Here is a 27,863-nt window from a genome sequence, read left to right as displayed (position 1 = left end):
TTTTTCTCTCGATGTTTTTGTTCCCAAAGCACCTAGTGCTGACCATCACTGAAGAAAGGTAGAAGAGGCTTGCTGCAGTTTTTGGCAGCTGCCTGACCTGACAGAGCTATAGTTACTCGTGTTACCCAATTCAGTTATTTGTCAAGATGTAAACAAGGCAGGAGAAAATGCCAAGCTGTTTTCAGACGAATCCATGATCTTGTAATAAAAGATAGTGTACTGAATAGCATTTCCAAACATAGCTACAATATTCATATCCTAATTCTTCCATGCTTTTGTCTTGATTCAAGAAATTCTGGGCTTAAATTAAGACATGCCAGGGAATCCTGTATTCTAATGTAAACTGAACTATAGGTATAGAGTTAGATTTATTTCAAACACCTTGTCAACCTGAAAACATAAAGCAACTTAAAGTCAAACTGAAGTGTCACATTAGGAAAAAAACTAAGTTGAGTAGATGAACTTTATCCAAGCACAAATTGACTAAACCTTATTTAAACTATACCACTTTTCCTAAAAAAAAAAAATAAAATAAAAAAAATCAGGTATTAAAATATTTGCACTTGAAAAGCTGAGGCATACAATGACATTCAATTAGGATGCTCAAATGTTGGTGTTTGATTCAGTCTAGTAACACGTATCAGAATGCAGCTTGGCATCTAAGTGGAGTACAAACATGCAGGACCAATGAGGATAACATGCCACGGAGCATGACGTGAAGAAAGCTTTTAAGAGAGCATCAACAGTAAGTGCAGACAGCTGTGCCACCTGCATTCATACAACAAGATGACCACTGCTTTATTTTTATTCTAAGGAAAAAGAATTGCCAAAAACTAAGAAAAAAATGCTTGCTTAAAAAATACTCATCCAACTGAGATGATTTTAGATGAAAGAAAATAGGAACTGTGTAATTATATACATTTACCTTGACAAATAGAAAGCAATCTGTGATTAGAACATAGTAATTAGTTACAAAATGCTTCCCATGGATTTAATTACCCATCAGTCTACACGTTTCTTAATTACTTTTATCTCATTGCATCAGTAAAAATTTCTGCCTGAGGCAACTGCCACTCACTTATTTACACAGCTTCTAGTTTTTACAGTGAATATATTATAGCCACATGGCCAAACAATTCTAGAATACAGTTGAAATTTCATGTATAAGGAACACCTCTCGATTTTCTATGGAAATAAGGTTTGAACTCAGCCCTAACTTTATCATCTATGTGTTCAGGGAGTTTCAAAACACCCAATATGTCCTTTTAAAGAAATTCAAAGCAAAACCACAAGTTCTTAAGTAATAAAATAAAAAATAAAATGAAATAAATCTATATTCAGATAACTGAACAATGTTTGACAGGCCATACTGTAAATCTAATGCATACATAACTTCTTCAGAGAAATGTATGAGATTTCTAAATCTGAATCAAATCTTAAGAAATAACCTCTGAGTAAAACAGACTCCAAAATACTTTTATCTTCATCATTTACATACAAACCAAGCTTCAAGCCATCTTCCTACTATAAATAAATAAATAAAGGAAGCTGAGTAAATGGAATTAGGGTGACTAAGTTATTGGTAATAATTTTCTGCCCCTGTTACCAGTAACATCCTCTATCGTAAGCATGTCGTTTTTGGTACCAGCATTAGTTAAGGTCAAAAGATATGATTAAACCACCCAACCAGCACAGAGTTCACTGCTGTTATGACAATTCACACAGAGAATGACAGAATAACTTCTAAAAAAAAATGAAACCAAATATGTCGTTGCAGAAGTATTAAGTATATTTCATTTGTTTATCTGAAGTCTAGAAGTGTTGATTCGCTTGCTTTCATTTTGAGGTTTTTTTTGGGTATAGATATTTTTGCTGAGGTTGCTTGCTTTTTGTTCTGACAACAGACTGTGCAAAAAGAAATTTATCTTTTAATCTACATGAAATGGTGGGTACAATACTCCCAATAGATAATAAATAACTATTACACAGTGCATAAATTTTAAAAAGAAATGCTTAGGGACAAAACTCAGTTTTTCAGACTTGAACCTTTCAGAATTTATGAACAGCAAAAGCATAAATATGGTTTAAGTGGAAAATGTCAAGAAGTCCAAATGACAAAAATAAATTTACTTTGCAATGGGAAAACACCAGGGTTATTCTAGCACAGAAAAGCAAAACACAGGTTCCTCTAGATGGTAACACATTAGTTGCCGTATTTCTCCCAAAGAAACTTCTAAATGGCATGCCACAGTCATGAAAACCGACTAGAACAATAACATCTTCTCTAATGAAATTTTTGTGTGCACGATGATTACCATACTCAAGTGGACTTTGTCTGTCCCTCAGTATATCAGTACTTCTGTTATTTCTCTTCCACCTTATTATTTCAGGTACTAAAAATTTCATATTATCTTTGGATATGTTTACGAATAAATGAACAGAACAGAAATATTAAATATTGGTCTACGGATACTATCTTACTGTATCATTTTCTACATGTTTCTTTACCATTTTAACAGTTCAAGTGTTTTTGAAAATGTTTAAAATTGTTGTCAAAAAAAGGAGAATGCCAAATATGCCTTTAGTCATATGAATTCCAGTTTGTGTAAAAGACTATCTTTTCATTCCTAAACAAACAGATCAGCTTAGATTCAATTTCTTGTGAATATAGGTAATGAAAATGTTTCCATGAGATCAGTGGAAAAGGAGTTACAGTACAAGCTTCTAGCAAGAAAAAAACCCTAGGTTCTGGTTTTGCAGTCATCACTGAAAACAGCTCATGATCAAAGACAACACAAAACAAGGAAAAAAGTATATGAATTTTATTTTGATACTGAGTCACATGAATTGAAATCACAAGCTACTGTACTTGATAAACTAGAGAAATTCATGACAAGTATTAAAAATAAAATGTGTTTGCCGATCAGTCTTGGCACATTGGCAGAGATGCTCATGACATGTCTTGACAAAGCAGCATTGGGAAGCACAAAGGTCAGGTAGCAGAGGCAAGGCTGTAGCCATCATCTGCCCTCTCCTTTGAGGACCTGGGCCCCCTTCCCTGCCTGACATAACAATGTCCTTCTGCCTGGCTCCTTTTACACCTCACTATCAAAAATCTCAGGTTACTGATGCGAGTCTGAACGTACGCATCTCAACTGGACTGTCATCAAAAGCCAGATTTTCCACTTAGTGTTAGTAGTTAAAAATCAATCAGTAAAGTAATCGTAATGCGCAAAAGTTGCAGGTCTGTTGAATTATTAATAAGCAATACAACTGTAAATGTTTTTGTTCACCATTCTTCAGTGCACTTGCAAATGATTTCAAAATGAAAGGTGCTGAAGCATGAAGATTGCAGGCAGCCATTGCTTTTTGAAATCACAGTGCAGGGAATTGGTGGAATTCTTGCCTGCCTGGGTTATAATCAGACATTGTGAACTTTCCTTGAAAGCAGACTTCAAATTCACAGGGGTCCCCAGCCTTCAATCACGAAAATGCTTGAAACGACCTCCATCTGCCATTTTAATGTATTCTTCCCAAAGACTTCCATAAATATTTAATATAAGAAACGCACTGTTTAAACACAATGAATGGCTTGTGAAATTAAAGTTGGCTGACGGATTACACAATATAATACACAGTACACAATGGTAGAGAAACCATAGGCAGAGCCACACACTTTTCTTCTGCTCTTCAGATAAACGAATCAGAAAGGAATGTGAAGGCAAATTTCATGATCCTCTTATTAAAGATAGAGCAAGCTTGTACAACAGCCTTAATACAGAGCATGTTCCTAATCCTCTATGCGCAAGGACACAAAACAGACACTTGTCTGTCAGCAGTGGAGAGGACATATACAGAATCTTTTTTTTTTTCTGAATTGCTTTCTAACAAGACAGTACAGCCTCCCTCCCACATTCTTCAAAGAGCTACAATGAGAAAGCTGAGAAGACCAAGCTCTGCCCAAGATTTTAAGTTGAGGCTTAAAGGGTACATGATTAAACGTCAATTTTGAAAAACACTAGACCATCATATAACAATAAAGCCACAGCAAATGCTTTGTAGGCTGCCCAGCATACAACCTGAACCAATACACACTGACACAACAGTATTAACAAATCTGTCAATGTAGCACATCCTAGAGTTGTTTTTTGTTGTTGTTTTTTTCCACACTATATACAGCTATGGCTTTCCATAAAAGCAATTGGATGTATCATATGAAATTCCAAAATTTCAACGCTCACAATGAACTTAGTAATATATTCCACCTGCTCTGTGTCTCTGTGTTCAATACTAATACACAGATACATATATACACACACATACAGGCAAATATGTATGTTTATATTTACACGACCACATTCACTACTTTAACCACTTACATATCTAAAACACCTACATATAAAAGCACAAATATTACAAATACTCTATTTTTTTCCCCAAAAGCACACCTCAAAGTCTTTTGAAATACATCTGTGGTACATAATATCATAATGTACTTTCCTGCTTCTATATGAAACAGTGTTGGTTTATCAGTACAAACCAAGTGAATACTCACTTCCATAAAAATGGTCCATTTGCAGAAAACACTCATGCGCTTAGAAGAATACAAAAAAGGGCCCACAATATCTAAGAAAATAATTCTTAATCCTAAATGGAAATTTAAATCTAGATAAGGCATAACTACAATGACAAAAATATTGGAATCCACAGAAGAAAACAACACTAACATTACTTTTATGCATCTTCATTTGTCACATATCTACATAAAATGTTTTGAATTGCTCAAATTCAGCACCTCATAGTTCCGTGAAGACATCGCTAAAACACATATACAGTAGCAAAGCAGTTTCAAATTGCAGTCTGAATGCTTACAGCAACCATATATACTTGCTTTTGAAATGGTCCAAAAATTAATTTTAAAGCATCTGAAATTTAGGATAATATTATTTTTTTCAGATGCCAAATTGTTCTTATTACTATTTTTATTACTATTTTAATTCCTACTTGATTACAATACGCTATATAAATAGGTAAACAAATTGTATAACAAAGTTACAGATCAAAGCTGGTATCAAAGGACTGCCAAACTGGTATTTCAAACACAGATGTCAAAATCTAAAACCTTGAAAATATGATTGTGAAATTTTGATACATTTCTAAATTGCAGTAGATTTCATTTTCTCAGAAATTCAGACATTTACTTCACTCTTCCCCAGTCTTCCTGTGGACACATTATGCACACCCGTTTCTAAACAAGATCCGTTACCAATATTATTACTCCCAATTTCTGTACAGTATGCAAAATCAGTCTTGGAAACGAGGTGGATCTTGTATACAAGGTTTATAATCCCTCTTGGTTCAAGGACCAAAGAGCAATAAAAAATCATAATAATCAGACTTTGAATATGATTCCCAGTTGTCTTAATGCATACGTCTGTATACACAACATGTATATACGTACACAGACGTATGACAACACATATCTCCAATAGACAGCAGTAGGTGGGCCAGAGATGAATGTGTTTTGGGGCCCAAGGTGGCAGCCAAGATGGCACTTCAGATACTCTTCCAGACTGCAGTCCAACCAGAAGCAGCAGGAGCTTCTAACACAATACGGAGCAATATGGAATAATTGGAAAAGCCTGTTCTTCACAATTTTAACCACAAGAACATATTGACAATTATTGGTCAAAAAAAGGGAGCAGGGAGCAAGGAAGGAAATCAGATTCATCTTTGGAAGAAGGAGAATAAAAAAGAACAGGCAAAAAATCTGAGAGGAAACAGAGCAGCAGGAATGCAAAAGTCACAGAATAGTAAGGGTTATGATTCTGGTGTTTCAGAGTGACTCAGAGCACTAAATCTGAATTTAGTGTTGACCCTGGAGAGTAAAAAGGTTTTCCAGTTGTTCAGACCCATCAAGCAGATCATAAAAATAAAGATCTATAGAGATGCTCCTACTTATAGGGGGCAACTGCTCTTTATCATCTTTCACTGCAATTAATTCAAAATATTTAAAGAAGTCCATGACCTAGGAAATTACTGCTTTCAAGAACAGATTACAATATTAGATAGCAGTGGCTTAATTTGCATGGCTGACAAGAAAATCCAGAAAACTCATTAATTTTACAACAGATACAACTCCTTATTTCATTACCTTGTTAACATTTTTTTCTGCTTAATGTCTTCTTTTTGGAAAAAGAACCTTGCTTTTCTTTTATCTAAACCAAATGATCTGGTCCTACAAAACTATCTAGCTACTTTCGTTTGGCATGAGTTTCTTGCAAGCTGACAATAAGTGAGTATGAAGCTACAATTGCCGATATAATGGTACTCAAAAAAAGTTTTTATTTTTTATTAAAAACATAAGTTTTTAGTATCAAAGAATATCACTTTTATGTTATTTCCTTTTCAAGATATTTGTAAAACAGCTAATGGTTAAGTGCCAGAAAGATCAAATTATGTTTTTCAAAAGAAGTTACATTGCCTAAATATTTATTTTTCCTTCTTTGCAAGTGACATATTTAAACATCATCTTGGAGAATTAAGCGATTTAATTATTTGCAAAAATTAACAGACAACCCAAACAAAGCTCCCAAGTGACTGACTTGTTTTAAACTGGAAAATAAATTTGTTCTCTTGCTGGTAGAAATCTTCCACTTCGAAAGAAATTAAGATTGACAGTGGAACCACAAAGTTTAGCATCCTCACAGCTGACAGCATAGGCCCAATAAAGAAGTGGTGCTCAATAATCACTGCTTTAAAAAAGTGGTGCTTGTAGACAACGACTTACAGAAAAAGTAGTGCTTTAAACCCTAAGCCACAGCTTTTTGTTTTTCCTGAATTATAGGAAAATAACTGGACACTATTTCTGGACACTATAGGACATAGCCATCATAACTGAGTATATATCATGACTGCGCACTTACACAGACTGGCCAGTCCAGACAAATTACAAAGATTGTGTTCTAGATCAGAAAATGTGAATTCTTCCTTTTACCACAAGTTGGAAAAAAACAGATTCGGTAGTGAATCTGGGGACAGAAAGCATCCAAATATTTGTGCTATGTTGAAGATGGTCCTTTTTTGACTTCCAAAAAGTCAAAAACCATGTTAACAAATCTCAAATAAATGCTAATTTATGAAAATCATTAATATTGGTAAAATTAAAAATGGTACTGAAGAACAAAACAATCACACTTGACAAATATCACACCTAAAGACATCTGTTGGTATTCTCAACATTCTAAACGTGTTATATGCAACTCAGAAAAACTAGAAAAACACATATATTCTGAAACAATTTCTGGCCTGAATAATATGTCTATTAATTTTTACTGACTTATGAATCAAAGTCTATCTTTTCCCCTTAGAGCAATATCCAGTATAGAAATCTTTTATCTGATTTGTTGGAGTAGTGGAGCTCCTCAGCAGACCTATAAATTCACAGTACTTAGTAGTATAAAATGATATATTCTGTACATGAAAGGGATGCTAATAAAATAAATTTCCCAAGACACTTTGCAATAATCATCAATAAATGCAACTGAAACACACTAACTTCAGAAAAATAAGAAAATACTTTATTAATAAAGTTGCCACTGAATAACTTGTTGGCTTCTCCTTGGTAAATTTTAAACTAGTCTGAGCAAAGAATCTCCCCCTCCCCTTTCCTTTTTAATTAATGTTTTCAATTCATCACCCCTTGAAAAGTGACCTTACTTTTACCCTGCATCTCCCTCTGGTGGCTTCCTTTTCTGTTTATTTAGAAGCAATTCTGGTAAGCAAATTCTTCTTCCCTTGTTTTAAAGCAAAACAGTCTCAAGTTTCAACTATTTTTATCTCCTCCTCCTCTCACTCGGCTTCTCATAACTAAAGCTGCCTACCACCTCCCCACACCTCCCCAACCCACCTTTGTTGTTTCTCTGCCTCTTTTGTCTGGACATCTCACCCTTTGCCATATCCATCAAAATCCATCAGCTTACTGAGATAGGGAATTAGCAGAACCAAACCACAGAAACCTTCTTCAGATTTATATATTGCAAGCATTATTGCTCTCACACACTGTAGGTTAAATATCGATGTTACTATAGTTGCCTTCTGAGGAATCACAGAATCATTGAACCATTTAGACTGGAAAAGACCTCCAAGATCATCAATTCCAAACGTTAACCTAGCACTGCCAACTCTACCACTAAACCATGTCCCTAAGCACCACATCTACACATCTTTTGAATACCTTCAAGGATGGTGACTCAACCACTTCCCTGGGCAGCTTGTTCCAACGCTTCACAACCCTTTCAGTGAAGAAATTTCTCCTAATATCCATCCTAAACCTCCCCTGGTGCAACTTGAGGCAATTCCCTCCTGTCCTATTGCTCATTGCTTGGGAGAAGAGACCAGCCCCCAGCCCGCTACAACCTCCTTTGAGGCAGTTGTAGCAAGCAATAAGGTCTCCCCTGAGCTTCCTTTCTCTGTGCTAAACAACCCCAGCTCCCTCAGCCTCTCCTCATAAGACTTGTTCTCTCGACCCTTCACCAGCTTTACTGCCCTTCTTTGGGCACACTCCAGCACCTCAATGTCCTTCTTGTAGTGAGGGGCCCAAAACTGAGCACAGGATGTGCACAGAATGTGCATCAATGAGAAGTGAAGCCTGATCTGCTGGTACTCCCAGAGCTGGGGAATATGGGTGCTTACATAAAAGAGAAAAAGGCAAAGATCTACAACAAAACACAAAGTTTGTCCCCACTGCTGGTAGGACGAAAGATGTTGGAAGAAACAGCTCACAGAAGACCGATGAGCCAGTATCAACTCCCGTTTCCAAAAGATGTCAACAAGCTTGCTGAACTAATATACTTGCTATACACATTCCTGTAACATTGAAACCTAAACTAGTAGTGAAAGCCTGTTCCCACGACAAATAAAACCTCTGAATCATGCATATGACTATCACATTTACCACGTTACATTGTCTGTCTTAACTGTTTATATGTTTTGCCCTTCAGGTGATCATTTTTCTGACACTGTTTTCAATACATAATACATAAAGAGTTCCAACAACTTCTAATGCTTTTCGCACTTTAGAGGAATAATGTCAAAGTTTCAAAGGACACAGGACAATGTTCTGAGAGTCCCTCTATTACTTATGTACTTCTTAATAATTAATAGTGTAAGTTAGTAAGCCATATGAGATGGTTTGGAAAATTTTAGCCTGTAATTCACTTCCCTTAACTTTATTACAGTAAAATTACTTGCTATTCTTAACACACACAAATAGCTTCTAGCACTGAAGATTCACTTTATGTATGTGGAATGATCCCACAAGAGACAATAGGGAGAAGAAACTGCTGCTGTAGAAAAAAAAAAATTTAAAAATTTAGAACAACAGATAAGGAACTAACTAGACAAGTTATTTGAACTCAACCAGAAACACACAGGGAAAATAAAACTCATTGAAATGACTACACAGTGTCCTTTCAAATGATACATAATACAGGAACCATCCTCCCCTCACTTTTTTGCTCCTGAGACACATGCCTGTGTGCCAGAGAAGCATCAATCATCAAGCTGCAGAAAAACATACAGCCTATCAAATTGTAGGGTGGTCTTTTCTCAGGAAAAATGTCAGGGCATTTTACTTTGATCTTTTTTTGTTGTTGTTGTTTTCTCAGGAATGGTCCAGGAAAACTTCTCCACCCTATAAAAATAATGAAGCACAAAGCCATACAACTTTCCAGTTCAATAAATAATCTCTAGTGAAAAACGTTCCTTTCCAGTAGCACTGAGTGACAAATTAACATGAAAAATGCTGGATCACAAATGTTACAATCATAATTACATTTGAAAGCAGAAATTTCTGCATTTAGCATTGATCAGTAAGGAAAAGGAAATATTCTTTTAATAATGACACTAACAGCATAATTATTTGCCTCATTTTCAGTGTCTAAAAAACCTACAGACTTCATTTTGTCATGTCCAGAAGCCTGTAAATTGAATTTAGCCAACACTATAATTAAGATTTCAAAATAGCTTCTATTGTAATAGATTGTCTTTGGTAATTAATTAGCTTCCAGGCAATAATCATCATCTGGGACTAAACATTCATTTCACTCCCAAAAAGACACATATATGTATACATACATAGGTGTGTATGTATGCGTGTGTATATACAAAATCACCCATATGTTCTACAGAGAAAACAGATTTCAGTTATTTTTCTAAGCTGAAAAGCAGAAGATGGCCCAGTAATTTCTTAAGAGCATGTGAATACAAGTTTTTGATAAGACACTGGTCGCAGTTTTCTAAAAAGACAACAATAGGCTGAGCAGAAACCTGGAATTTTCTCAGTCATTCCGGAAAGCAATACTAAAAGTAAAATATAAATGATCAGAAATATAAATCAGAATGCACCATATTTTTGTATTCAACAAAGAGCATAGACTTGGCTGTGATGTGCAGAGTTGCCCTTTTAACAAAAGTCAAGAGCTTCCCTGAAAGATTTTACTCAAATTTGGTGATCACCATAAAAAAAAGGTCCTGAATCCTTATGATGCCTCCAGTGAAAAAGAGAGTAAAGCTCAGATTGTAAAAGTCTATGTAACACCTGCATCCTAAGAAATAACTAGAAATACAGTTCCTGTTTCTATATTTGTATTTTAATGAAGGTACCAAAGTAAATGGGTAATAGATTAGGAGAATAAAAATGACAGAAGCCCTTCTCAAAAATTTGTATGTTAGCTCCACTGTTGAATGTAAAGTATTTCAGCACCTCACAAAATGCCTTCCCCTCCAGAAAAAAAAAAAATAGAGAAATTAACACTTAAATTTACAAAAATTTGTTTTCCTAACACTAAAATTCAGCTAGAAATGCAAAGGTACACATTTCATGTTATAAATAAAGGCAAACGAAAATTATCACAACATTTTTTTTCCCTGTTCTAAGCTTACACAAGTAAACCTGGGCACCATTAATCACTTGATATCGAATGAAATTTCACTATTCGAAAGATACAGTCAATAGAAGTCCCAATGCTATGCTAGTATTAAATGTATTTGGAAACTGTATTTTTACAATAATTAATCTTACAATTATATTTTTCTTCTACATGACAAAGATTTTGATTGTGTCAATCCTGCAGAACAACTGACCTATGAAGGTATTCGATCACCCGATCCACAATGAAAATAAAAAAAACATTTGCACATAAGCAGCCTCAGGACATATGCTTATGTTCAGCAGGGAGATGGGAACCCCCTATATAACCAATATGTTGGCCTCTTCAGCATTTCTTACACTGTCCTTTGAAACTGCTGAACTAACATGGCAAGAGCAGATCAGGTTTAATAGCTAAACTTTGACTGCAGGAATTCTTACATTCCTGTGCAACAAAAGCAATAGAAACAATATGAAAAGCTGTGTGTCAACATCCACAGTCCTCTTACTGAATGAAATTGAATTATGACATACTCTATGTAGAAAAAAGTTCCAGAATTAAGGAAATACTTATTTCAGAAAATCTAACAGCTCAGAATATCTGTTTTTGTCTCATTCCTCAAACATTTTTAATTCTAGCAAGGTGAATAAGTATCAGTTAAATTCCTAAGAAGATTCAGATAAGACATTTTAAATCAGTGTAAACAGACAAATCAAGAAAAGGCATGACCTCTCAGGAAGGCCTTTACATTTGAAGGAAAAGCCCATATAAGTGCTCAGAGAGCTGTGCAGCTGGCAGAGCATTCATGAGAGCTCTTGATTCTTCTCTTGAAACTATCAAAAAAAAAACTAGAATTGAGAAAGGGCAGGAGATACACTCCTAAGCCTGGAAATCCTCAGCAGACTCACAGCGCTCCGGTAGAAACTCTCTTTCTGCTACTCAGAGAAGAAAATGTGCCTGAAAAGGGAAATCTATAATGGAAAATGAAAATTCCCGTTTGAAGTGCAAAAACAGTGAACTGGAGAGCAGTACAACTAGCATACCTCGTGCACAGCTGCAAAAAGTCTTGGAAGACTACACATAAGGGAGGAAACAAAGAGGTGGGCTTCTGAAATTGCTGCCTACCATGCAGAATCTGGGACACATGGAAATAAAGACTCCTGCAAAAAGCAGTCATAGACCCCTGTTTGAGCAGGTTTTGCCATAAAAGATGTAACACTTCAGTCACCAGTTTTGTATATTCTCATCATAACTGTAGTTAATTCCAGAGATCAAGATTTAACTACTTTGAACCAGTAGAGAAAGCTATACCATATAAAATTTTTTGGAAAATTCTTGCTGTTAATTAGAAAAAATACTAAATATCAACAACACTGGTACCTGAGACTTTAAGACCTTACAGGTTATCAATACATGTTTTCTACAGAAATGATACTAATAGAAATGCACAAGGAGCAAAACAAGCAAAGACACTCATATATTCACGCAGTTCGTATGTAAATACAACTGAAAGTATATGTGCTCTGTCAGGACTCAGACAAACATCTGAGTTACCACATCAGCTGTAATTTTCATTAGTGAGAAGTCATTCCAAGGCAAATGCAAGATAATTCAATTTAACTTCATCTGCAACAGGACAGTCTGAATCCTGTATCTGCCTATGCCCCACTGAAGTTCCCATCTATTCACCGCTATAAAGTTAAAATACTTATGAAGAACCATCAAGAAAACTGCTACATTTATATGTATATATACATACATACACATGTATATTAGCAGATTAGTTTTACCTGTAAAAAATCGTCCTTATGGAAAGAGAAATGTTAAACCAATATATTAAGCCTAACACATAAATTATAATAAGTTTTTAATATGGGAAAATGGAAAGAGCTACATATTAAATACACTGTGCTTTTCTTATGCTTATGGGGTCTTACATTAACTGCAATTAAACATTTGAAGGTCACAATCAAATTATGATTTACTAATAACTACAGTGGTGTCAGACATACACCTAAGAAGGTCATCCAGCACCGAGGTCGTCAACAATAATTAGTTGTTTATACTGAAATTTCTTACCGCTATCTACCAAAATTAGATTTGTATGTTTTACAACAAACAATTAATAATTAAACACCAAAACCATCAGAATTTAATAAGTCCGTTAACGTCTCCTAAAATTCTAAATGTCTGTCTCTAAACATACCATTTTTCTTTTACATTTGTTGCAGCCAAAGATGTGGGGTAACTTTTTTAAATTTTATTTTAAAACAGGATAATCACGGGACTTACAAGAACTATATCATCAATCCAAAGGACACACACAAAAGACCTTTAAAAAGGCAGTAACTAAATACCATCTCTGGAGATTCAAAATAGTACACTGAAAAACTATTAGCCATTACAAGGTCTACTCTGTGATGGAAAACAGATGATGAACGTAAGCCCTATACATTATTTTCTACTACAGTTTCTATATTCTCTTGTCCAAAAGCATCAGATGCAAGTAAACAGTTTTAATAACTACCTTCTAATATGAAAACTGGGGAAAAGAATTAGTTGGATAGCAATTATTTTAGACCTAAATGTTTCTAAAACTTCTAAGATGAAGCTCACTATATGAGATACAAATACCTTAATTTAGTTGCTAAGACTTTTTAAGCAAGGTAAGCAGTGTCATCTTTTGGTAAAGAAGCGCTAACAAAAATGTTTCTGCAAATTGCAACTGCTTTCACTACATTCATCAGTCTCTATGAAATAATACAGCAAAGAAGCTTCCCATTGGGATATATACGCCACTAAAATAAAAAGGTCTTTATTGTACTTTCTGCAATGATAGCAAGTAATATATAGTCAAAGAGAGCCCACCAACACTTGGTAAAAAACAAAAACAAAACAAAACAAAACAAAAAAAAACACCCTCAGAGCTTCAACAAAAACATTCTTACACCCAACATTCAAGTATAACAAAAGAAACCGGTGACTGGATAAAAAATAAAAATAAAACAGCCAAATAACTGGTTAGTAACTTTGCAGCCCCCTGAACCACAGCAATTTAACTATTATCACAGTAGAAACCAAGCTAGTACATTTTTTGCCACCTGACCTACACCAATACTTTATTCACAACTTACCTATCAGCCCAATAACCTATTTACACGGCTGCTAAGATGAAAAGGAAAAGAGTTCATTTCCCATATATTTTTCAGTAGTTGCAGAATTCAACTATAGATAATTTCACTTTCTTCCTGCTGGGGGCTTGCTTATTTCTTCAGTTTTAGGGCATATTTGCTCTTCAATACAATGGCAAATTCAACAGTCCCCTGTGTTCCATGTTAGATAGTGTGCATGATCCTTGGGTAGCTCAGTACATTTCAAAGTTTGGATAAAATAATTTGCACCTACAAATGGATTGTTTTAGATGCTAAGCCCTGCAGCTACCCCCAACAAACACCTCACAATGAGTTTTAGCATTTGCACAGGCAGATTATCGCAGTATGCTCCTTGACACAGAAGAGCTCACAGCGATTAAAAAAAAAAAAACGTGCCTTCCCCTTCTCCCTAGGGGTGTGCTGGATCCTGAAACATTAGCAAATACAACTCCATTATACGGGAAGGAAGTGGGAAATGGTTGTGCTCTGCAGGTGTTCAAAAATACATTTTCAGTAAGGGAGCAGATGCTTGAAAAGAAACAATTCAAGTAAGCACATGGCACCATAATCAGTCTTACTACTGTATTTGAAAGGCACTGTCTTCCTCTCAAATATACAAGTTACTTGGTTTTGGCATCACATGTATTTATTGCACCTGCAAGTGCTTGAATATATTACATTTTCACAGCATTTCAATGTACTGTTTTTTAAAGCAACAGGACACAACAGATCACAAACAATGATGAAGAAATTACTCTCCTGGTCAGAATAAACCTCGACTCTTCACTTGGCACAGGGAGGTGCCTGAAATTTATTTTAATCCTTCAGGCTATTGTATATGTAAAATGCAATAAAATGTGATTAGCTTCATTTTAGACGGTTATAGACCTTAAATTGGCAATATAGACCTTATATTGCCAAACAATGGTTTCTTGTGAACATAGTCTGAGTATGTGAAATATCCAGCATTACAGAACACGTTTCATCTTGAGAAAGCAACAAACCTAGACAGAGCCAAAGTGCACTCCTTTTTAAACAACTCTAAGGAAAATGAGGTCTTTCACTGAAAATGGAAACTCAGCAAAAACAGTATCACTCAAAAGGTGCTCAATAAAACATCCATCTCAAGCAGAAAATCTGAAACAAAATTGTAAATTAAGTGGCTTAATTTTCTCACCAGCTAAACATATCAGTGTGTTTTTCTTTTACACATCGGCAGGACTGAAGGTTTTATAAGAGAGCACTATGCATGACCACTACCTTTAATAGAGTTTCATCTTCTACTGAGTACCAGAATTCAAGGACTTCTCAGTAAGGCACTAACTGCAAAGCTATGACCAAATCCCCAGTTAGTGTTAAAAGCATTTAAAATCTGTCAATTAAAAACTAAGGAACTAATACTGGGTCAGCAGTTCCAGCAGGTGCACCAAGAACTGAACAGGTCAGGAGACTGAGCTATCCCCTCTCTATTCCAAGGTGGCCTTTGCAGTACAGGAAAGAAAGGTACGACCAGACCAGAAGTCTGCCCTGTGTCACAGCATCTGAATCCATGCTGAAGGAGAGATTACAGTCTCCAACTGCCAACACCTCTCATCAATATTGGATCTTTGTGGGTTTTTTTTGTTCTGTTGTTGTGTTTGTTGTTTTTGTGTTTTTTTTTTAATCTGCTTAATGAATTGCATAAGAAGCAATTATTAAAATCTGCTTAATATTTTACTCTGTAAACAAAACATTTTGTGTGCCTGTATATACAGCTTCTTTACATTAAAAAAAAAAAAACAAACTTTTTTTTTTTTCCCTCAGACAATACATACTATCTGGGCATGTACTATACACAGTTGCCTTTACGCCCATAAAAATAAATTTTAACCTTAATCAGTTCCTCCTTCCTTTTTCACTTAGACTAAATAACCCCAAATGGAAAAATGGAAAGTTAACTTCCTTATTCTTCCCTTTTTCTTTTCTTCTTTCAAGAATTCTCTGGGGACTCTGACACTCTCTCCATCATGGCTGTTTCCTAGAGTAAAAATCAATTGAAGAGCAGCTGCTTCTTTCATCTATTTGAATCTCCCAAACATCCTAAACCATTTTTACTATACACTGATTGTTCAGCTCTATTTCCAATAGGCTTACAGACAAGACTATCAACTTTGAGAGCAACTACCACACTCTTTTCCAATGTGTTAGGCTATTAAAGGGATGTTGTGAGACCTAATCCAATTTTCAGCAAGTTCCAACCACACTTCAGCAATGGCAACATCTTGCTAGATCCATACTCCATTTCAAGAACTTCTGTTTCAAAAGTCAGGACAGCAGTTTGATTTTCCAGATGACTGTTCTGATCTGTCTAGGTTCTCACTTGCATCTGCCACTAGCACTTACTCTACCCAGGCTTACAACCTCCCTCAGATTTTATTTGCGTCCTGAAGAAGATCCAAACAAAGACACCATGCAGGTTTAGTAATCCAAGCTGCTCACTTTAAATGCTTTAAAATTATCCGTTTACAGTGCTCGCAGAAGTTCAAGGAAGCTCAAGAAAGAGAAAGTTTATTTTCACTTTCATTTATTCTTGTTAATTACAGTTATAGCTCTTTTACCACATTAATTATGTGCAAAAAATACAGAGTCACAACGATAATGAAAATTAGAAGGCTGAAGCACACACAATGAGTTCTCCTGTGGTTTATCTGCTCTCTTCTCTTGACTCTTCCCTAAACAGTACCATTTATATATAAACACTTTGTACACAACTATGCCTTCAAAAAAAAAGTTGTAGAAGGAGGGTGCCCTTTAAAAGTAAACATTTACTATGCCATGGTACTGACCTACAGTGGTATTTCCTACGCTTAGTACACATACTGCAGCAATATATTTGTATCTTAAATTTTCCACTGTAAATGTTTATCATTAATGTACTTCTGTTTCATAAAGGGAGGTAACAGCAAGGAAGTCTCTTTCCATAATCCAGTATCGATAACACGGTGATCACCGTCCTTTATTAAAACAATAAAGCACTATTACTTTCTATTCTATTCTCTTTACCCTTCAACTTATTGCTACACTGCCGCACGCTACACAAAGAAGTTAATGTTTTCTAAGTTAAACAACGGGCTGTCTGCTTATCTCAAAACTTAAATGTGGTGCAACTTCCAGCTACCTTAGCGCAGGCACAGTGCCTAGCAACCCTTCGAAATGCGAGGGCTCTGGGTCCAAGTAGTGTTGCATGCATTAGCGTGAACGTTTCCAGTCTGAGTCGGCGCCGCCAGCACCCTTCCCCCTGCTGCCTGCTCGCACTGTGAACTGTGGCTCAAAACAGTGATTAGAGCCAAGCTGCAGAAGGAGAAGAGAAACAAAAAAGAAAACGAGAAAAAAAAAAAAAGAGCACATATTTGGGCCCAGTCCAGGAGGCCCACCTACCGGATAATCCCAGTTTACGTCCGACAGCTGTTTATACTTACCTGCGGTGCAGCAGGTGCAGGACAAAAGGCTCGTGCAGCCCCGCACCTGCCGCCTCCACCCCTGCCCGGGCAGCACCCGGCTCGGCGGCAGATGCTCGGCGGCAGATGCTCGGCGGCAGGCCCCAGGGAGCAGAGGGGCCCCGTGGGGAGCACCCACTGCCCTGGGCTCCTCCGGGGCGGCCGGGGAAGCAGCTGGTGCTCAGCAGGCTTTGCCGGCTCCTGCCGCCGCCTTTGGGATGGGGCACGAGTCGCCTGCACCTGCGGCTTCTGCCCCCGGCCCTCACAGCCAGGGGTCACACTACTGGCCCTGCCGCCCCCGACACACGCTCACCTTTGCTCCCTTTTGGGAGGAAAAGCAGAAAAAGCCAAGCGCTGGTTGGCGTTCGCGCACCTCCTATGACTGTTTTAAAAAGAACATAAGGCTTTGGGCCTTACCGTGCCCAAGGAGCGCAGGGAGCACAACTTTGTGAACAAGTCCTCTAGGAAAAAAAACAGTGCAACACTCAGAGGCCTGGAGATCCTGCCGTTCCTCATTCCGAGCCAGCCATTTCATCATCGCCATCACGATGGCATTCTGCTTGCTTTGGTGGCCTCTTACTGCACCGTCTGCCCAAACATTTATTTTTACATCAAGTATTACTGGTAGTACTACTTTAGAGCCAATAATACTTTCAAACATTTTCTGGAGAGCCATGATAGAGCCCTTGATGCACACAGCTCTCAGTCTTTGTCCTTTTACAGGTAAAACAAATGGACAGGAAGGAAGGAGCTAGGAGGAAGAAAGAAAACAGGGAAGTGAATGACCAGGCCTAAACACAACACGGTGCAGAACTGTCTAAGGCAAATACACAGGTCTAGGAAGCAAAAAATTAAAAAATGATAGTGACATTATGGCCACTTCTATGTAGCTCCACTGGATGATGTTTTCATCTACATTACTTAATGAACTAAACTGATTTCACACATGGATCTAAATGCTGGATAGACTTTCTTTTTTACTTTTTTTTCCTGAAAGTACACGCACTTATATCTTGTACAGGTCACCGAACAAACCCCTCTGGTTTTCTACAGCAGAACCATGTAGCAAGCTTCTCCAAATTAAGAAACAGAACCCAAGATCCTTTGATCCAGTATCACACACTTCTATCTGCTGAGCTTTAAAAGAACAGGATATATATATATATATATATACACACATACCTATTGGCTTTAAAGTTAAAAAAAAAAAAAAGACACACAACCAGTAAAAAATGAAGCTCATAAAAATCCCTTCCACCCTCTGAACCATGTATAAGTTTTACGACGGGGAGCAGTAATTGTTTACATCCGCAGTTCATGCAGTACAGCAGTACATGTCTGAAAGGCAGTCAGGCAAAGTGGTAAAGGCAGAGACCCTTAACCCTAGCCCAGCCTGAAGTGCATTTGGTCAACTTGGAAGGTATGTTACTTATAAACCGTTATAAATCATTTTGGTTAGTCTTCTGACCCAAAATACGCAAGAGTATCATTACATTATTGATACACGGGGGGAAAAAATACACCTACAAAAACAAAGAAGACAAAAGAATATGAAAGAATAAGATCACTGTGGAAAAAATGAAAAAGAAAAGCCTCTCAAAAGCACCCAGAAAGACTTCTGCTGTTATAAGAATCCTATTAATCAAACCCTATACAAAAACACTGAACACAAGGAAAGAGAGCTTTTATAATGTGGTGTTAGAAATATGACAACTACCTAGTTCAAGAAGACACCTTAGTCCAAAGCAGGGTAATCAGTAATAATGCAAAATTAGCAACCCAACTATTTTAATATCGCATATAAGACTCAGCATTCGTGTAATATATTAGATGCAGCACGGCAATAACAATTACATTAACCATTGTTAATGACTAAGTAACCAAAATCAGCTGATAGGACGCATTCTAATCAAACTAAAACCAAATTACATTTGACACAGAGCACTTTAAATAATAAACCAAAATTTATCCATGACTGCAGTGAGAACAGGAGAAGATGGTAAAATTGTCCAGCAATATTTGATATAGGAACTACAAAATGCAAAAGAGCACAAGACATAATATTTGAAAAGAAATCCAGAAGTCATTTTCCAATTAAACCTGAATATTACATTCAGTTATTCATTACATTTGGTTTACATTTATGCATTTCACATATTACTAATGTATACTCTTTGCTTAACACTATCATAATGCAATACAGAGAAACATAATCCCTCCTCCCTCTTAATAATATTAAATTAACTGTAATTTATACACTTCTAGAAATAAGTTGGCCAGGGTTGGGTGGCTGTATCCTACCAGGTGCCTCTTAATGACTGAAAAATTTGGCATGCTCTGCAGTCTGAACTGAAGGTAAAAAACAAACAAACAAACAAAAAAAAACAGGACACCTGTTAGATTAGACCAACAAACAATAAAAAAACCCCTTCACAGAAAGACCTTCACAAATCTTGCCCTGCTTGAGCAGCAGGGTTGGACAAGGTGACCTCAAGAGGTCCCTTCCAACTTCACCCAGTCTATGAAATAAAATTCTTCCAGTTTCCAGATAAGAAAACATCAGCTCAGGTGTTATTTGCAATTTGGCAGGATGCTACAAAGGGAGCATTATATACTTTAATCTATAAACTATGCTAGAGAATTTTCCAACTACTTTGGGGAAAACAGATGTATTGATTTTAAGTATCTCATTTAGGTATCCAAACAACGAGGTTATATCCCTGTATAGTCAACAGAGACCAGACTTTTAACTCTTAATTCCTGTACATCTTGGGTAGGTGACCAAAGTGCATAGCATGCAAAGTGAAGCTAGGAAGTAATTCTCTCCTTTCTTGGAACAAACCATCTCTTTAAAAATAAAAATAAATAATAATAATAAAAAACCCCAAAACTAAAGAAAACATCTTGCAGTGTGTTTGAAATCCTGTTTTAATGTGCCATTTTGTGTCAGTTTGCCTAAAAGCTTTAAAAACTCTGCAATATACAGACATGCGTATCAAGACAAAGCTGCTGACTTACACATAAATGTATCTTTAAAACAGAAGTCCACAGAATTAGATGCAGCCTACTTATGTTATCTTGCATTCCCAAATTCTTTTAATGGCAAGAATTCTAACTAAGAAACATTTATTTGAGTCTTGCTGGGATTTAATTAAAAGCTGTAAGATACTTATGGATACGTCTTTTTAAAAGAATTCATGCCTTTGGCATGTAGCAATATATGAGATTTCAGCCACTCAACAGTTCCTTGTATTAGTGCCCAGTTTGTCTTACTGTGCATACATTATGGTTAATATTAAATGATTTCATCTTTAATATTGTGTTGGGTCAGAAGCGGCAGGAGGCTTGCCCACTGTAAGGAGCTTTTTTGCCATCCTAGTGCACCTTTCTGTCTTGTTCACACTGGAAATCCAGAATGAGAAATTCCCTTTAAGTTACCACAAGAATGGCTGAAATGTAAGTAGCACAGCTCATGCACTCTTAAACAATGTCGTCATCTTGATATCTTCAAAGATTTCTAAACTTCCCCTTAGTCATGTCTTAGTCAAGGTTGACACATGGCTTTAGGACACATCTAACCAGGAACAAGCACTGATATTTATACATACCCAGACAATACTAGGCTCAGTTTTCACTTGTTTCTAGTGGGCATACCCAACAGCAACCTGGATGTATGGTGATACTTAACAATGACATGTTAATATGCATTGTATACCACAATCAGGAAACTATCAAGCATGCTAATCAGTACACAGACTAGTTTAAAATTAACATCTTCGAGGAGAAGCCCTCCAGTGTGTTCAGACAGTGAGTCAGCTTCCAAAACCAGAACAGAAGCAGCTAATACAAATGAAATGCTAATTCTTTCCCAGATGGTGAAGCAACACCCTCTGTGTACTCCAATTCTTTTGTAGCATGTGAACATTTGGGTTTATTCTCTCAGACTACTGAACAGTGAGGACCCTTGAACAGTTTTTGGCTATTTCTTTCCTGTCTAAATCAGCACTGTGAAAAAAGAAGGTTCAAACCTTACATTTCCACAAGACATAATGGTACACAAGATGTACGTTTCCACAACTCTTATTATCCACACATTGCCGATGCCATAAAAATAGCTCCAGTTATTCTTCAGATATTGTCTCAGTACCAAAATAAGCAATGCAGACTTGTTTGTCTATCTCCTCTTCCCCCTCACTTACAGAATATATCAGCACTTTTGAGTGCCAAGGAATAGCTCTGTTCTATAATAAGAATATGTGGGACATCACCTTCCTTAGCAGACCTACTTTCCTATACTTACGGAGAATACAAGAGAAACCTTTCTCCTCTTGTGCTGCCTGTTAGAACACGAACACATACCAAAGAGAAGACACCACTTGTTTCCTACAACTGATGTGTCCTAAAGAACCAACTAAATGTCAGTCCTTCCTATTTAGGGACTAAACATGGTCCCCACTACAGTTTACATGCAAGTATTTAATACTGCATTTAATATGCTCTGGTGTATTTGTGCAATGTGCTAGTGTTTCTGAAGTCACATATCAATGACAGTACAATTGTTAAAATACAACACAATATACTTGGCCAGCACAATTGACTGCTTACAACATGCAAATCAAGAAGTACCCAGCTTGATATTCAATTCCCTAAAATAAATATGGTAGTGACAGCTAGGAAACAAGAGACTTTCTCAAGAATTGTATGTGGACAGACACAGTAAAAACTGAAATCACCGTAACATCATAAAATTAATTTTCATACTGGAAATATACCTTAAAGAAAAAATAATAATAATAAATCTGCAGACGCACTATATGTGATGTTTCAAGTTAATACCTTTTGGCAGGAAGAAGCCTTTCAAAGAAATACTACTGAAATAATAATGAGCGCAATGGACAGAGTGAGTCTGTAACAACAGACTTCTTTTTATGCTACTTATCTTAAAGTCTGTCCAAGAAATTAGCAGAGCACACACATGTGACTTACTGGCAAAACAAAAAAAAAAGGAACATAATCAAGCCAAGACTATTTTTTATAGCATTGCTGCCCTCTTCTGGTTTAAAGTTTCTCATCCTCCATACTTCATATATTAACTATTTCATCTGAACTAATTATATTACATTCACATAGAATATGCCCAGAATTAATAAATTTAGTCTAATCCACAAGAAATTCTTGTATGCTAAAAGTCTAATATATAATTAAGTGTTTTAATTTGAGAACTGTGGATTAAAATATATTATTGAAATTGATTGTTAGTAACATTTAAAAAAACAACTGATGATCTAAAGTACAGGAGGCAGCTTTGATGTCATGACAATTGCCAAGTTAAGGATAGTAAGGAAACTGAAAAAGAACAGAAAAATTTGAAAGTGTTTATTCAGAAACGGTACGGGGAGAAGATGGAACCACATCCTCTAATTATTCTGCCATACTGTTTTCAGTTCTGTTTCAAAAACATATTCAACAAAAGCAGTGAACATGCACACTGCAATCCACAATTAAAAGACCACTATTTTATTGTGACCTCAGCACTTTTCATATTGCCAAGATCCAGGCAGACATAAATAAGATCTATCCTTTTTCCCTGCCAAAATACCAAACATCTCAGTACAAAATTGCAAAATAAAAACAGTGAGTAGAAGTTCATGTACCGTTCAAGGGCTCAAGCAATTCAGCATGTCTTCTCTTCATGATGCACTTAGTATCGACCATTCCTTCCCCTGCTCGCACATCCATCTTGCTTCCCCCTAACTTGGCAAACACTCTGTAATCTCTCAGCCTGCACTGATGAAGACTATGCTCCAACAGCCGACTTCAGGATGGTCATATCACAACAGTTCATCTTAATTTCATGTCTTGGTCCAAACTCAAGAGATCCTTACATGCCATCTTTGTAAGTACTTCTCTTTCTCCTCTGAAATGGATGACAAAGGTTTCACTTGGTATTGTCAGATCATTTCATGACCTTTGTCTGTACTGTTCATGTAACTGAAGACCACAAAATGTAAATATATTATCAGACTACTGTAAATCATAACTTTTGTTGCTAACACCACCAAGTATTTATAGCAATCAAGCTACCACTCACACAGGGAAACTGCACAGTAATGTCTGTTTCACCTGTGATGACCTACAGGTTTGAGGCAAAAATAAATTTCCTTTCCATGGCTGTATGCAAGTTAGATTTCTCATGTTGAAAGCTTTCAACTTAACAGCTGTTTTTGTGCTAAGAATAAGAAATGATACAAGTGGAAGCCACTACAGTTTAAACTAAAAGTTTGCCTACGATCGACTGTCTTTTGAAGCTATGCTATTGTTTCTGTTTGTTTTTGTTGGCTCTTTCATCAGCTGTTGTAGAATTAAAGGATTCATCTCGATCTTGGAGAATGTAGTGTGAATATTTTGGAGGATGGAGAAGGGGAAGACAGTTCCCTGGAGTCTGAGAGCTGCTGCTTGTGTTTAACTTGGAAACACCATTGCTACTGACAGTTGCCACCTCGTATCACAAGCAAAGAAAAGGCCAACAGAAACAGTACCAAAGGCTTATGCCTGCAAGGACAAAACAAGCTCTTTCTGCAAGAGTGAGACATATCTATCTAGGCAAGTATGTCAGAGAGGACTTAGATAGAGGCAAAAACTGTGTTTAACAGATAAAACAAACACTAAGATCTTGCAAGCTAACTTTTTGCCCAAGATGAATTAACGATGAATTATTTTCCTGTCCAATCAAAACTGATTGAATAAAAGCGAATTCCCCATGATTTGGGTCAGAAACACTTAGGATATTTCCTGCCTACTCGCAAGTGTTTCACTAGTAAAGCTTGCTTAAAAAAAAAAAAAATTTACATTTTAATTTCTGGTTAAAACTATGCCAAGCATACTAACACCCTTCCCCAGTCTAACTCTCAAATTATACTTGATGGACAGGTTAGGCCTCCATCATAGGAACGTGGGCTGGAGGACCACAGAAGGCTCTCAGAAATGCAAACTGCACATATGACAGCTTCATTTTAGCTACAGGATTTGGGGCATTTGTTAACAGGATTGACCTAGATGATGTAGCATACTTACATCAGATCAGGACAAGCACAGAGATGTTGATACGTGCTCTGTAAATGTCATACTATGGAATAATTTTGGAACATATGTGATCAGAGGAGTGTCTAGCAGAAGGTACATGACCTCTGTAAGTGTTAATATCTGCCATCTTTTAGTCTTTCCTGATAACAAAATATCTCAAAGGCAATAAATACACAGGATGAAGACCCTTTAATTGTGTTCAGCAACACACAAGAAGAGGACAAGACCTACTGCTCCTGGGTGCATTCCTAAACACAATGTACTTGGCCTTTCTCACTGTGTATAAAAAGTCAGAAAGGAGAAAGAAAAGCTAACTGAACACTAAGTCCACATTGGGCATTAAAATTTATTACTTCAGGGGTAGCTTATGGGAACAGCTAAAATGTCACCGTCGTTCTAAGTCACTGAAGTCATGATTATCAACACTATAACAATGTAGGTAAGCTAAGTTGGTAAATGGACTCCAGTTTTCCTAAAAACATGGGGTACACACTTGTACATTAAGTAACATCAGCTCTAGTGCCTATGTAAAAGATAAATTCATAGAAGCAGGGTATCCATCTTTTAGTTGCTGTTTGAGAAAGAAACATGAACATGAGAATCATCTTGGACCCCACATGCTGAACACTGAGAAAAGGGAATATATGTGACAGAAAGACAAAACAACATTGAAAGTTCAACGCTTTCCTTGAGAGATAAGAAATGTTCCACCTTAGTAAGATCAAGGGGATAATCACCATACACCAGTATTCTAATCAGAAGAACTATTTCAAGCATATCAAGAGCAGTATGTTCAAGAGCTGTACAGCTTCCCAGGCCACAGGCTGCCGAGTTAATTTATCCACCAGGCCAGGAGGTGTTGATGCATTCCTCTGATAAAGGACTGTCACCAATTTCATTCTGAAAAAATGGATCATTCATGCTTTCATTCTGCAGGGTTTCCCAGAAGTGACATAAAGGTCTTAATAATGTTCCGAATTGACTGTCTTTTGTCAAGCTGACAAAATTGAATGGCTTTGCCATCCATAAATAATTTTTTCATTCAAAGTTTACAGCGATTAAGCTTTAATGCTCTCAGTACACACAGCACAGGTTATCATCCCAGTTGCGTGCACATCCATTTTTAAAGTTTCCATTATTTCTCTTACTAAAGTAATCCTTTTAAAATTAAATGTTTTTGTTTGTTTGTTTTGTTTCCTCTGTAAATCAGTATTAACTTTCAAAATCTGAGTTTCTGTGGTAACTGATGCTAAATAGCTAACAGGATCCACAGACATATATAATTGTTTTTATACCAACACTGATCTCACTTTTTTTTTCTCATTTATTTTTTTAAATTCTGTAGCATGTTTTCAGACAGGTAGACAGGTTTCAGACAAAACTTGGCTGCCTTAATAAAACTTGGGTGAAATTTATCCTGCATATTATTTCACTGACTTCCCTGCAGTTACATCAAGTATGAGCCTGACCCTGACACACACTATTAAAAAAAAAAAAAAAAAAGGAAAAAAGTCAGTTTCAGCAATGTTCTTTTTTTTTTATTTGGGAACAAACAGTGCAAATTATGTAATGAATTACATTCAGTGGGGAAAAGCTGAGATTAATAAAAATGTCAAAGATATACAAAAGACACACTATAACAGAAAAAAATATATAAATTACAAAATATTTCACAGCAATATAATCTGTGGCCATTGTTCTAGAAGCTGCTTTCAAAATACTATTTTTTGTAGCAAATTCCCAGACAAGAAGTAAATGCACACGCACAGATTAGCTATCACCAAGTGCAGATGAATACAAGACATGAGAGATGCAATGAGCCTACTCTACATGAGATGTGCGGTCAAACTGCTCGTGTAGAGTATCTACCACATTTGGGGCATTTAGTGTGGTAGCATGAATAGTGTGCCTGGAGGCACCATGTTCCTTTTCCTTTTTTAAAATTAAAAATATACGTTCTGATTTCCCATAATAATTACCACAAATGAATGACTCAACATGCAGGGTTTTTTTTGTTTGGTTTTGGTTTTTGTTGTTTTTGTTTGTTTGTTTTCGTTTCTTCATTTGTTTTTAACTTTCACAGTAATTTCTAGGAGCAATGGGTATCTGTAGTGTTTTCAACTACCAACCGTTTATTCCTACTACTTACGTAGGATAAATGCAAGATTTACAGATTTCCGGTGAAGTAAACAGGAGATACAGATGCTCCAGATAGGGCCTGTCTGGAGGGACTACTTGTTATTTTTCATTACACATTTAAGACATGTACATATAAGTACACACAACCAATACATGCAGAAAACTTTAAAATACTGGTTCGTGCCTTAAGATACCACCGGAGCAGATTTTACTACAAGCCACTTTGAGAGAAGATTAAACAGGAGAAATATGCAACGTATGTCCCAGAGAGCTCCAAAAGAAGGGGGTACTGGTACGTTCAACTTCCAAGAGCTGCTGTATTGCGTTATATCCACTCCACTGTCTGGGGCTGTACCCAACAGGAAGGAGAGGAGTTCCCGAACAAAGTGCTGTTCAAAACCAGTGCAGTCCAGGCTCGGGGCACAGAAGAATTAATGAGAAAATGAGAAAGTAGCAGATGGTGCTGCAGTACTTCTTCCTGCATTATCCGCCACCTCAAGCGGTTTCTATACATGCAAAGCCCCAGGGCCCCACCTGGTAGCAATATAATTACCCTAAATGCGCACTTATGTTTCATTACACCTTAACCATTACTATGCGCACTGATTACAAGTATCAATCCCTTTCATTTTCATACACCTCCGCAGTCGTACAGCATTCAACTGTGAAAATTCAGCACTCTCGTCACTTCTAAAACAAGGCCCATGCTGATAAACAGCAGTGGGCAAATTATTTGTCACCCTGCAGGGTGCCAGGAGGGTTTGATAAGGATGACATCACTCCCATTTTACCAATAACAATGACACTAACAAGAACATGTAATCAGCAAGCCTCAGTGCTTGGTCTAGCTGTGGCAGGTGCAACTCTTTTTATGCTAGAAGTAAGCCGGCATTAGCTTCCAGCACAAGTACAAAACTATTTCTTTTATCACACTGTTAAGCAGAAGTTGGCTTCCATAAGGCACTGCAGCTGCTGTTGCTACTTCTACAGATGCTTTCATTAATTTTATCAAGGACATACTGAAGTAAGTGCTTGATCAGCACAATGGCTATTTAGGAACAGCTGGAGAAATGAAACAATTA

General features: G+C 36.7%; 1 protein-coding gene and 1 long non-coding RNA gene across 3 annotated transcripts in view; both read right to left on the bottom strand.

Annotated features, from left to right (window-relative positions):
- The window catches only part of CDKAL1 (CDKAL1 threonylcarbamoyladenosine tRNA methylthiotransferase), a 436,369-nt gene that overhangs the window by 186,433 nt on the left and 222,073 nt on the right, over positions 1 to 27,863 (bottom strand). The gene's annotated exons all lie outside the window — the stretch shown is intronic.
- Positions 16,630 to 27,863, bottom strand: part of LOC310895062 — a 38,096-nt gene continuing 26,862 nt past the window's right edge. Inside the window, exons 1-2 of the long non-coding RNA XR_014580412.1 lie at positions 17,977 to 27,863; positions 16,630 to 17,413 (exon numbers count right to left, since the gene is read on the bottom strand). The exon at positions 17,977 to 27,863 is cut by the window's right edge and continues 26,862 nt beyond it. This is a non-coding gene — a long non-coding RNA (uncharacterized lncRNA). The remainder of the gene's footprint in view (positions 17,414 to 17,976) is intronic.

This window comes from Anser anser, assembly GCF_964211835.1.
Source record: "Anser anser genome assembly, chromosome: 2".
NCBI classification, from domain to species: Eukaryota; Metazoa; Chordata; class Aves; order Anseriformes; family Anatidae; genus Anser; species Anser anser.
The sequence above is the reverse complement of the archived record's forward strand: the minus strand, read 5'-3'. Positions and strand labels throughout refer to the sequence as shown.